This window comes from Amaranthus tricolor, chromosome 1, assembly GCF_026212465.1.
Source record: "Amaranthus tricolor cultivar Red isolate AtriRed21 chromosome 1, ASM2621246v1, whole genome shotgun sequence".
NCBI lineage: Eukaryota > Viridiplantae > Streptophyta > Magnoliopsida > Caryophyllales > Amaranthaceae > Amaranthus > Amaranthus tricolor.
The window spans coordinates 42,744,189-42,757,560 of NC_080047.1; the positions used below are offsets into that span (position 1 = coordinate 42,744,189).

At 35.2% G+C, this 13,372-nt stretch overlaps 3 non-coding genes across 3 annotated transcripts; all 3 read left to right on the top strand.

Moving 5' to 3' along the window:
* Positions 1 to 1,796: 1,796 nt before the first annotated feature.
* Positions 1,797 to 1,913, top strand: LOC130801335 (U5 spliceosomal RNA). The gene has a single exon (XR_009039562.1). It is a non-coding gene; the product is annotated as a U5 spliceosomal RNA (small nuclear RNA).
* Positions 1,914 to 6,568: 4,655 nt separating this feature from the next.
* On the top strand, positions 6,569 to 6,685 carry LOC130801338 (U5 spliceosomal RNA). Its single transcript, XR_009039563.1, has one exon. It is a non-coding gene; the product is annotated as a U5 spliceosomal RNA (small nuclear RNA).
* A 4,655-nt stretch (positions 6,686 to 11,340) lies between these two features.
* LOC130801342 (U5 spliceosomal RNA) lies at positions 11,341 to 11,457 on the top strand. The gene has a single exon (XR_009039564.1). It is a non-coding gene; the product is annotated as a U5 spliceosomal RNA (small nuclear RNA).
* The last annotated feature ends 1,915 nt before the right edge of the window (positions 11,458 to 13,372 follow it).

Here is a 13,372-nt window from a genome sequence, read left to right on the forward strand (position 1 = left end):
GAGGTCCTATTGTTCGAGTCACCACATTTCAGCAGTACTAATTACCCATATTAAAAAAATGTTAACTCATTTTAGTTTGGAAAGTGCCATACGCGTAATTCTGCATAAGAAACCTAGTTAAACAAAATATGACATGCAAGAAAATGGTTCTGAATTTTACTATTTCATATCTTATTACTCGATGTAACCATCTTTGGGGATTGAAATTACCATTTCATACTTGAGCATCTTTGTTGATCGTAAAGAAGTGATTAATTAAACATGCTATCCATATAAATTGGATTCGTAAGGAAAAGCACACTCTTGAGGCAAGCATTAAAATCAGACAAATGGGTTTAACGTCAAATTTGCAGCAACCTATTCGACATAAGCAAAGCAACAAAATAAACAAAAAAAAAAAACACTAGAATCATCACAAGATTACAAAAATAAACAACTATCAACCATGCACCATAACATAGCACGATTTACATGTCTAAAGTTAAACTGCATCATTATGCATTTATGCTACACAAACATTTTAAATACGCTAGCAGGAAGTGTTAAGGAAAAATTTAGGACACTCACCCCCTCACTGAAAAAAAAAGTTAAAACTTTCAAACACATTCACTCCCAAGCTCCAATGGTGAAAAAGTAATCATGTGGTGAGTGAGAATAAAATAGAGGTAAAAAAGAAAATTATTCAATTACTTTTTACCAAAGATGGAGATAGTGCAAGTATTTTGAAACAACAAAAAAATATTAAGTGCAAGTATTATGTAACGAAGGAAGTACGATGTAGTATGATGCACTCTTTCCTAGTGAAGATATTATAATGTAAAGTATCATTGTACTTAGATAAGGTCTTGGTCACGGTTGCGAAATGGCATTCGTGATCGATCCAAATAGTTTTCTGGTTGTGTTGGTGAAAGTAGAGGTCATGCAGTAATAATGTAACACATGAACTGGGAAACAATTAAAGGAGAGTGAATGGAGGTGCCTATTTTGGCGCGGCCTCTGTCCATTCTCTTGTTATCAATGTGGACAAATACTAGACTTGATCAATACAGAGTCAGAAAGAATATGAAGTAAAACCTGGAGCAACACATAAGCAGAAGGTAAAGTAGAAGAAATCTACACATCATCACTAACCAAAGAGAAATAAAATAAAATCTTTATGAACCAATTTGAGAAACTCCTCATTAATAATCGTCACTAACCTACCGCTCACCCTCCTTTATACGCGCTTGGAACCGGCAATAAGCACGGAGTTTAGGAAGTTCTGTTATTGATGTCATAAAATACAGTATAATGGAATGTTTCTAGTACATTTTTGCAGAAGATTTGTTAGACTTGTTTTCTTATGTGTTTGTTCTTGCAAAAGCATTTTATATTGTTGTGAAGAGCTAGGTAAAACAGCCATACTGGATGAGGATGCGTACCCCAGTGAGTAGACATGAGTATGAAAATTTTACCTACGGCGGAGGTACCCCAGTGAGTAGACATGAGTATGAAAATTTAACCTATGGCGGAGGGCGGGTATGAAATTTTATAAGTGGGTATGGAAATGCATATTTGGAAAGTAATATTTATCTTGAGATCTAAAGTCTTTGGCAATGGATATTTTTGTTGAAATTCCTCAATGGGAAATATCAGGTATCAAGAGTTCAAGACCATTGATATAATGAAATTGTTGGGCAAACAATAACAGTCATCAAGTGCAAAGGAAATGGAAATTATCCCATATCAATCAGGAATAAAAGTGCAGGCCTTGGAAGTATTATAAATAGGTATTTTGATTTTGAACAAAATCACGCAGCCACGCAGTGAGCACATAGCGAACTATTCTTTCGCCTTTTACTAAAGAATACCGTGTGCTCGCTGTATTAAGTGGCATACGTTTATTTTTGGAGGGAATTCCGAATAAGGAGTTTCCAACAAGACTAGTTTGATAGATTATTTCACCTTTAAAATACTATAGCGATACAGTGTTTGGTCTTATTTTTTCACTATGATTGTTTTTTTCTTCCAATCTATCATAGGGCTATTAACATTTAGCAATAACACAACTTATGACTTGTGTTGTATGGGTACACTCATTTACGGTAAGGACTATAGTACCAAAATATTAGTGCTTCATATCTTGTTACTTGATGTAGAAACCAACTTTGGGGGTTGGAAATATATACCGACATTTGTGCATCTTTGTACTGTAGAAAAAAACTTCTCATGACGGAAGCAATAAATTAGATAAATGGGCTCAACGTCAAATTTCCAGCAACTATTTGACATAAGCAGTGCACAAAAAAAATTACTAGAATAGTCGCAAGATATATTAAATAAATAACACTCGTACATTCTAAATACGCTAGCAGGAAAAGCAATAAATTGGTGTTAAGGAAAAATTTAGGACACTCACTCCCTCGCATAGAAAAAAGTTACAACTTCCAAATACATTCACTCTCGAAGTTTTAATGCTGAAAAAGTAATGATGTGGTGAGTACAATAAAATGGAGGTAAAATAGAAAATTATCGAGTTGCTTTTTACTAAAGATGGAAAGAGTGCAAGTCCTGTGAAACAACCAAGAAAAGTAATAAGTGCAAGTATTATGGAACGGAGGAAATACAATATATTATCAAGTACTCTTTCCTAATGAAAATATTATAATGTAAAGTACCATTGTGCACTGATAAGGTTTTGGTCACGATTGCAAATTGGCTTTTGTGATCGATCTGAATAGTTTTCTGATTGTGTTGGTGCAAACTTGAGAAACTTCTCATTAATATTCATAGTGCTTGGGAATAGCATTATGCACGGAGTTTAGGGAGTTCTGTTATTGAAGTCATAAAATACCTTACAATGGAATGTTTCTAGAACAATTTTGCAAAAGGTTTGTTTGACTTGTTCACACTCTATGCAATGTAAATAAGGAGGCTTTGATAAGCTGAATGAAGATAAAATTACCTCTCGGAGCTAGCAGTGCTCAAAAGCAGCATATCCATTCTTTGTTTTTCTTCCTTTTTTTCTACTACGCAGATTCTATCCATTACAGATTCTCTCAAGGGAATATATCAGGTATTAAGAAGGGTACTAATGTTGTATACTGGTGCAAATAGTAACGAATATCAGTCATCAAGTGCAAAGGAAATGGATATTATCCCATATCAATCAGGAATATAGGTGCAAGCCTTGGAAGTATTATAAATAGCTATTTTGATAACTACTAGAACCACGCAGCCATGCAGTGAGCGCAAAGCGAATTATTCTTTCGCCTTTTACCGTGTGCTCGTTGCATATAATGGCATATGTTTATCTAATGAGGAGTTTCTAATAGACTAGTACAAGAAGTTTTTATTGTGCACGGATATATGATATAAGCAATGATCATATGTTAAAAGTCCAACATGTCACTTAGGTTGGGCTGGTTCGAATGTTCCGGTTTCAAACAATTTTGGCGGTTCCAATTCTCAGGTTGGGCGGATCAGAAACTTAATTGATATCTTTAATGAGTTAAGAGGGATCCTGGCCGAAGTCGTTGGGCTCCACTGCACTTACCATCTCCGAAGTTGGGTGAGAGACTATCACAATTTGTGGCTGCCGGTGTTGGGAACTGCATTTGTGCAGTAAATACTAAATACAAGAAGTCTATAGACTGTGTCCCCTTTATAATATGATCTCGATACTGTGATTGGCCTTGTTTTTGCACTATGGCTGTGCCTTTCTTCTTCCAATCTATCATTAAGTCCTTTTTTTTTGCAAAAAGACCTTCAAATTTCCGATAACCTTGAAAATGCATCTCTCATTTCTAGGTTTACAACATAAAGCAATAGATTAGCACCTTGTCACTTGTGGCGCCCCGTGCCCGGGTACTCATTTACGTTAAGGACAATAGTAACAATGCATGATCTTTATTCATTTCTTTCTACAAATAGACATCAAAGATAAACCATTTAGAGCTATATGCCTTTACCAATATGCTACACGATTATTCTATATAAGCTGAGAATAACAAGCAAAAAATTAGGAGTGATTTATTTAGGCAAACCAAGGTCATGCAGTAGTGTAACACATGGGGCTGGAAATATGATCATTGATACTTCAAATAATCACTTGATACACTCCCGTGATGAAATTAGTTCGTGATGTCGGAACAAATCTCATGACCCATACTTTTTAGAATAGTAATATATCCCATACTAAGAAACTAAGAGAGCAAGCAAAAGAAAGATGAATTTAAAATGATGATGCATACTTCGATGCAAATCACTTACCTGGATGGGATAAGTGGGTGATCAAGAATAATCATAGCCTTGGTTGTTGATCTCTAGGTTGTATGCTTGTGTCCCTGAAGTTGAAGAGTGCACTTGTTGTGCGGTAGTGGAAGTAAAGATCGAAAACAATAATGAAACAATAAAGATTCAAACAAACAATAAAGAAAATCATACTGAGAAATTAATATGCTTCACTATCAACGTGATAGTTACATCCATCGGCACCGAGAATAAACTTTTCAATATAAACCGGGAGATTACAAGATGAACACGAGAAATCACAACAATGGCTCTCCAAGCTTTTTCTCTCTTAGTTTTCCTCACTTTGTGTTTTGCATTGCATCTTGTTCTAATTCTAATTATATGGGGCCTTCATATAGTATACCTCATAATAAAAAGAAATTAGGGTTAAGAAAATACAAAAAACCGTCAAATACTAAGAGTAACCAGCCAAAAACGTGCCAAGAAACCGCCATTACGCGAGCCGTGAAATGAAGACAAAACGCACTCCGCACCCCGCAGAGGTCCGATTGTTCGAGTCACCACATTTCAGCAGTACTAATTACCCATATTAAAAAAATGTTAACTCATTTTAGTTTGGAAAGTGCCATACGCGTAATTCTGCATAAGAAACCTAGTTAAACAAAATATGACATGCAAGAAAATGGTTCTGAATTTTACTATTTCATATCTTATTACTCGATGTAACCATCTTTGGGGATTGAAATTACCATTTCATACTTGAGCATCTTTGTTGATCGTAAAGAAGTGATTAATTAAACATGCTATCCATATAAATTGGATTCGTAAGGAAAAGCACACTCTTGAGGCAAGCATTAAAATCAGACAAATGGGTTTAACGTCAAATTTGCAGCAACCTATTCGACATAAGCAAAGCAACAAAATAAACAAAAAAAAAAAACACTAGAATCATCACAAGATTACAAAAATAAACAACTATCAACCATGCACCATAACATAGCACGATTTACATGTCTAAAGTTAAACTGCATCATTATGCATTTATGCTACACAAACATTTTAAATACGCTAGCAGGAAGTGTTAAGGAAAAATTTAGGACACTCACCCCCTCACTGAAAAAAAAAGTTAAAACTTTCAAACACATTCACTCCCAAGCTCCAATGGTGAAAAAGTAATCATGTGGTGAGTGAGAATAAAATAGAGGTAAAAAAGAAAATTATTCAATTACTTTTTACCAAAGATGGAGATAGTGCAAGTATTTTGAAACAACAAAAAAATATTAAGTGCAAGTATTATGTAACGAAGGAAGTACGATGTAGTATGATGCACTCTTTCCTAGTGAAGATATTATAATGTAAAGTATCATTGTACTTAGATAAGGTCTTGGTCACGGTTGCGAAATGGCATTCGTGATCGATCCAAATAGTTTTCTGGTTGTGTTGGTGAAAGTAGAGGTCATGCAGTAATAATGTAACACATGAACTGGGAAACAATTAAAGGAGAGTGAATGGAGGTGCCTATTTTGGCGCGGCCTCTGTCCATTCTCTTGTTATCAATGTGGACAAATACTAGACTTGATCAATACAGAGTCAGAAAGAATATGAAGTAAAACCTGGAGCAACACATAAGCAGAAGGTAAAGTAGAAGAAATCTACACATCATCACTAACCAAAGAGAAATAAAATAAAATCTTTATGAACCAATTTGAGAAACTCCTCATTAATAATCGTCACTAACCTACCGCTCACCCTCCTTTATACGCGCTTGGAACCGGCAATAAGCACGGAGTTTAGGAAGTTCTGTTATTGATGTCATAAAATACAGTATAATGGAATGTTTCTAGTACATTTTTGCAGAAGATTTGTTAGACTTGTTTTCTTATGTGTTTGTTCTTGCAAAAGCATTTTATATTGTTGTGAAGAGCTAGGTAAAACAGCCATACTGGATGAGGATGCGTACCCCAGTGAGTAGACATGAGTATGAAAATTTTACCTACGGCGGAGGTACCCCAGTGAGTAGACATGAGTATGAAAATTTAACCTATGGCGGAGGGCGGGTATGAAATTTTATAAGTGGGTATGGAAATGCATATTTGGAAAGTAATATTTATCTTGAGATCTAAAGTCTTTGGCAATGGATATTTTTGTTGAAATTCCTCAATGGGAAATATCAGGTATCAAGAGTTCAAGACCATTGATATAATGAAATTGTTGGGCAAACAATAACAGTCATCAAGTGCAAAGGAAATGGAAATTATCCCATATCAATCAGGAATAAAAGTGCAGGCCTTGGAAGTATTATAAATAGGTATTTTGATTTTGAACAAAATCACGCAGCCACGCAGTGAGCACATAGCGAACTATTCTTTCGCCTTTTACTAAAGAATACCGTGTGCTCGCTGTATTAAGTGGCATACGTTTATTTTTGGAGGGAATTCCGAATAAGGAGTTTCCAACAAGACTAGTTTGATAGATTATTTCACCTTTAAAATACTATAGCGATACAGTGTTTGGTCTTATTTTTTCACTATGATTGTTTTTTTCTTCCAATCTATCATAGGGCTATTAACATTTAGCAATAACACAACTTATGACTTGTGTTGTATGGGTACACTCATTTACGGTAAGGACTATAGTACCAAAATATTAGTGCTTCATATCTTGTTACTTGATGTAGAAACCAACTTTGGGGGTTGGAAATATATACCGACATTTGTGCATCTTTGTACTGTAGAAAAAAACTTCTCATGACGGAAGCAATAAATTAGATAAATGGGCTCAACGTCAAATTTCCAGCAACTATTTGACATAAGCAGTGCACAAAAAAAATTACTAGAATAGTCGCAAGATATATTAAATAAATAACACTCGTACATTCTAAATACGCTAGCAGGAAAAGCAATAAATTGGTGTTAAGGAAAAATTTAGGACACTCACTCCCTCGCATAGAAAAAAGTTACAACTTCCAAATACATTCACTCTCGAAGTTTTAATGCTGAAAAAGTAATGATGTGGTGAGTACAATAAAATGGAGGTAAAATAGAAAATTATCGAGTTGCTTTTTACTAAAGATGGAAAGAGTGCAAGTCCTGTGAAACAACCAAGAAAAGTAATAAGTGCAAGTATTATGGAACGGAGGAAATACAATATATTATCAAGTACTCTTTCCTAATGAAAATATTATAATGTAAAGTACCATTGTGCACTGATAAGGTTTTGGTCACGATTGCAAATTGGCTTTTGTGATCGATCTGAATAGTTTTCTGATTGTGTTGGTGCAAACTTGAGAAACTTCTCATTAATATTCATAGTGCTTGGGAATAGCATTATGCACGGAGTTTAGGGAGTTCTGTTATTGAAGTCATAAAATACCTTACAATGGAATGTTTCTAGAACAATTTTGCAAAAGGTTTGTTTGACTTGTTCACACTCTATGCAATGTAAATAAGGAGGCTTTGATAAGCTGAATGAAGATAAAATTACCTCTCGGAGCTAGCAGTGCTCAAAAGCAGCATATCCATTCTTTGTTTTTCTTCCTTTTTTTCTACTACGCAGATTCTATCCATTACAGATTCTCTCAAGGGAATATATCAGGTATTAAGAAGGGTACTAATGTTGTATACTGGTGCAAATAGTAACGAATATCAGTCATCAAGTGCAAAGGAAATGGATATTATCCCATATCAATCAGGAATATAGGTGCAAGCCTTGGAAGTATTATAAATAGCTATTTTGATAACTACTAGAACCACGCAGCCATGCAGTGAGCGCAAAGCGAATTATTCTTTCGCCTTTTACCGTGTGCTCGTTGCATATAATGGCATATGTTTATCTAATGAGGAGTTTCTAATAGACTAGTACAAGAAGTTTTTATTGTGCACGGATATATGATATAAGCAATGATCATATGTTAAAAGTCCAACATGTCACTTAGGTTGGGCTGGTTCGAATGTTCCGGTTTCAAACAATTTTGGCGGTTCCAATTCTCAGGTTGGGCGGATCAGAAACTTAATTGATATCTTTAATGAGTTAAGAGGGATCCTGGCCGAAGTCGTTGGGCTCCACTGCACTTACCATCTCCGAAGTTGGGTGAGAGACTATCACAATTTGTGGCTGCCGGTGTTGGGAACTGCATTTGTGCAGTAAATACTAAATACAAGAAGTCTATAGACTGTGTCCCCTTTATAATATGATCTCGATACTGTGATTGGCCTTGTTTTTGCACTATGGCTGTGCCTTTCTTCTTCCAATCTATCATTAAGTCCTTTTTTTTTGCAAAAAGACCTTCAAATTTCCGATAACCTTGAAAATGCATCTCTCATTTCTAGGTTTACAACATAAAGCAATAGATTAGCACCTTGTCACTTGTGGCGCCCCGTGCCCGGGTACTCATTTACGTTAAGGACAATAGTAACAATGCATGATCTTTATTCATTTCTTTCTACAAATAGACATCAAAGATAAACCATTTAGAGCTATATGCCTTTACCAATATGCTACACGATTATTCTATATAAGCTGAGAATAACAAGCAAAAAATTAGGAGTGATTTATTTAGGCAAACCAAGGTCATGCAGTAGTGTAACACATGGGGCTGGAAATATGATCATTGATACTTCAAATAATCACTTGATACACTCCCGTGATGAAATTAGTTCGTGATGTCGGAACAAATCTCATGACCCATACTTTTTAGAATAGTAATATATCCCATACTAAGAAACTAAGAGAGCAAGCAAAAGAAAGATGAATTTAAAATGATGATGCATACTTCGATGCAAATCACTTACCTGGATGGGATAAGTGGGTGATCAAGAATAATCATAGCCTTGGTTGTTGATCTCTAGGTTGTATGCTTGTGTCCCTGAAGTTGAAGAGTGCACTTGTTGTGCGGTAGTGGAAGTAAAGATCGAAAACAATAATGAAACAATAAAGATTCAAACAAACAATAAAGAAAATCATACTGAGAAATTAATATGCTTCACTATCAACGTGATAGTTACATCCATCGGCACCGAGAATAAACTTTTCAATATAAACCGGGAGATTACAAGATGAACACGAGAAATCACAACAATGGCTCTCCAAGCTTTTTCTCTCTTAGTTTTCCTCACTTTGTGTTTTGCATTGCATCTTGTTCTAATTCTAATTATATGGGGCCTTCATATAGTATACCTCATAATAAAAAGAAATTAGGGTTAAGAAAATACAAAAAACCGTCAAATACTAAGAGTAACCAGCCAAAAACGTGCCAAGAAACCGCCATTACGCGAGCCGTGAAATGAAGACAAAACGCACTCCGCACCCCGCAGAGGTCCTATTGTTCGAGTCACCACATTTCAGCAGTACTAATTACCCATATTAAAAAAATGTTAACTCATTTTAGTTTGGAAAGTGCCATACGCGTAATTCTGCATAAGAAACCTAGTTAAACAAAATATGACATGCAAGAAAATGGTTCTGAATTTTACTATTTCATATCTTATTACTCGATGTAACCATCTTTGGGGATTGAAATTACCATTTCATACTTGAGCATCTTTGTTGATCGTAAAGAAGTGATTAATTAAACATGCTATCCATATAAATTGGATTCGTAAGGAAAAGCACACCCTTGAGGCAAGCATTAAAATCAGACAAATGGGTTTAACGTCAAATTTGCAGCAACCTATTCGACATAAGCAAAGCAACAAAATAAACAAAAAAAAAAAACACTAGAATCATCACAAGATTACAAAAATAAACAACTATCAACCATGCACCATAACATAGCACGATTTACATGTCTAAAGTTAAACTGCATCATTATGCATTTATGCTACACAAACATTTTAAATACGCTAGCAGGAAGTGTTAAGGAAAAATTTAGGACACTCACCCCCTCACTGAAAAAAAAAGTTAAAACTTTCAAACACATTCACTCCCAAGCTCCAATGGTGAAAAAGTAATCATGTGGTGAGTGAGAATAAAATAGAGGTAAAAAAGAAAATTATTCAATTACTTTTTACCAAAGATGGAGATAGTGCAAGTATTTTGAAACAACAAAAAAATATTAAGTGCAAGTATTATGTAACGAAGGAAGTACGATGTAGTATGATGCACTCTTTCCTAGTGAAGATATTATAATGTAAAGTATCATTGTACTTAGATAAGGTCTTGGTCACGGTTGCGAAATGGCATTCGTGATCGATCCAAATAGTTTTCTGGTTGTGTTGGTGAAAGTAGAGGTCATGCAGTAATAATGTAACACATGAACTGGGAAACAATTAAAGGAGAGTGAATGGAGGTGCCTATTTTGGCGCGGCCTCTGTCCATTCTCTTGTTATCAATGTGGACAAATACTAGACTTGATCAATACAGAGTCAGAAAGAATATGAAGTAAAACCTGGAGCAACACATAAGCAGAAGGTAAAGTAGAAGAAATCTACACATCATCACTAACCAAAGAGAAATAAAATAAAATCTTTATGAACCAATTTGAGAAACTCCTCATTAATAATCGTCACTAACCTACCGCTCACCCTCCTTTATACGCGCTTGGAACCGGCAATAAGCACGGAGTTTAGGAAGTTCTGTTATTGATGTCATAAAATACAGTATAATGGAATGTTTCTAGTACATTTTTGCAGAAGATTTGTTAGACTTGTTTTCTTATGTGTTTGTTCTTGCAAAAGCATTTTATATTGTTGTGAAGAGCTAGGTAAAACAGCCATACTGGATGAGGATGCGTACCCCAGTGAGTAGACATGAGTATGAAAATTTTACCTACGGCGGAGGTACCCCAGTGAGTAGACATGAGTATGAAAATTTAACCTATGGCGGAGGGCGGGTATGAAATTTTATAAGTGGGTATGGAAATGCATATTTGGAAAGTAATATTTATCTTGAGATCTAAAGTCTTTGGCAATGGATATTTTTGTTGAAATTCCTCAATGGGAAATATCAGGTATCAAGAGTTCAAGACCATTGATATAATGAAATTGTTGGGCAAACAATAACAGTCATCAAGTGCAAAGGAAATGGAAATTATCCCATATCAATCAGGAATAAAAGTGCAGGCCTTGGAAGTATTATAAATAGGTATTTTGATTTTGAACAAAATCACGCAGCCACGCAGTGAGCACATAGCGAACTATTCTTTCGCCTTTTACTAAAGAATACCGTGTGCTCGCTGTATTAAGTGGCATACGTTTATTTTTGGAGGGAATTCCGAATAAGGAGTTTCCAACAAGACTAGTTTGATAGATTATTTCACCTTTAAAATACTATAGCGATACAGTGTTTGGTCTTATTTTTTCACTATGATTGTTTTTTTCTTCCAATCTATCATAGGGCTATTAACATTTAGCAATAACACAACTTATGACTTGTGTTGTATGGGTACACTCATTTACGGTAAGGACTATAGTACCAAAATATTAGTGCTTCATATCTTGTTACTTGATGTAGAAACCAACTTTGGGGGTTGGAAATATATACCGACATTTGTGCATCTTTGTACTGTAGAAAAAAACTTCTCATGACGGAAGCAATAAATTAGATAAATGGGCTCAACGTCAAATTTCCAGCAACTATTTGACATAAGCAGTGCACAAAAAAAATTACTAGAATAGTCGCAAGATATATTAAATAAATAACACTCGTACATTCTAAATACGCTAGCAGGAAAAGCAATAAATTGGTGTTAAGGAAAAATTTAGGACACTCACTCCCTCGCATAGAAAAAAGTTACAACTTCCAAATACATTCACTCTCGAAGTTTTAATGCTGAAAAAGTAATGATGTGGTGAGTACAATAAAATGGAGGTAAAATAGAAAATTATCGAGTTGCTTTTTACTAAAGATGGAAAGAGTGCAAGTCCTGTGAAACAACCAAGAAAAGTAATAAGTGCAAGTATTATGGAACGGAGGAAATACAATATATTATCAAGTACTCTTTCCTAATGAAAATATTATAATGTAAAGTACCATTGTGCACTGATAAGGTTTTGGTCACGATTGCAAATTGGCTTTTGTGATCGATCTGAATAGTTTTCTGATTGTGTTGGTGCAAACTTGAGAAACTTCTCATTAATATTCATAGTGCTTGGGAATAGCATTATGCACGGAGTTTAGGGAGTTCTGTTATTGAAGTCATAAAATACCTTACAATGGAATGTTTCTAGAACAATTTTGCAAAAGGTTTGTTTGACTTGTTCACACTCTATGCAATGTAAATAAGGAGGCTTTGATAAGCTGAATGAAGATAAAATTACCTCTCGGAGCTAGCAGTGCTCAAAAGCAGCATATCCATTCTTTGTTTTTCTTCCTTTTTTTCTACTACGCAGATTCTATCCATTACAGATTCTCTCAAGGGAATATATCAGGTATTAAGAAGGGTACTAATGTTGTATACTGGTGCAAATAGTAACGAATATCAGTCATCAAGTGCAAAGGAAATGGATATTATCCCATATCAATCAGGAATATAGGTGCAAGCCTTGGAAGTATTATAAATAGCTATTTTGATAACTACTAGAACCACGCAGCCATGCAGTGAGCGCAAAGCGAATTATTCTTTCGCCTTTTACCGTGTGCTCGTTGCATATAATGGCATATGTTTATCTAATGAGGAGTTTCTAATAGACTAGTACAAGAAGTTTTTATTGTGCACGGATATATGATATAAGCAATGATCATATGTTAAAAGTCCAACATGTCACTTAGGTTGGGCTGGTTCGAATGTTCCGGTTTCAAACAATTTTGGCGGTTCCAATTCTCAGGTTGGGCGGATCAGAAACTTAATTGATATCTTTAATGAGTTAAGAGGGATCCTGGCCGAAGTCGTTGGGCTCCACTGCACTTACCATCTCCGAAGTTGGGTGAGAGACTATCACAATTTGTGGCTGCCGGTGTTGGGAACTGCATTTGTGCAGTAAATACTAAATACAAGAAGTCTATAGACTGTGTCCCCTTTATAATATGATCTCGATACTGTGATTGGCCTTGTTTTTGCACTATGGCTGTGCCTTTCTTCTTCCAATCTATCATTAAGTCCTTTTTTTTTGCAAAAAGACCTTCAAATTTCCGATAACCTTGAAAATGCATCTCTCATTTCTAGGTTTACAACATAAAGCAATAGATTAGCACCTTGTCACTT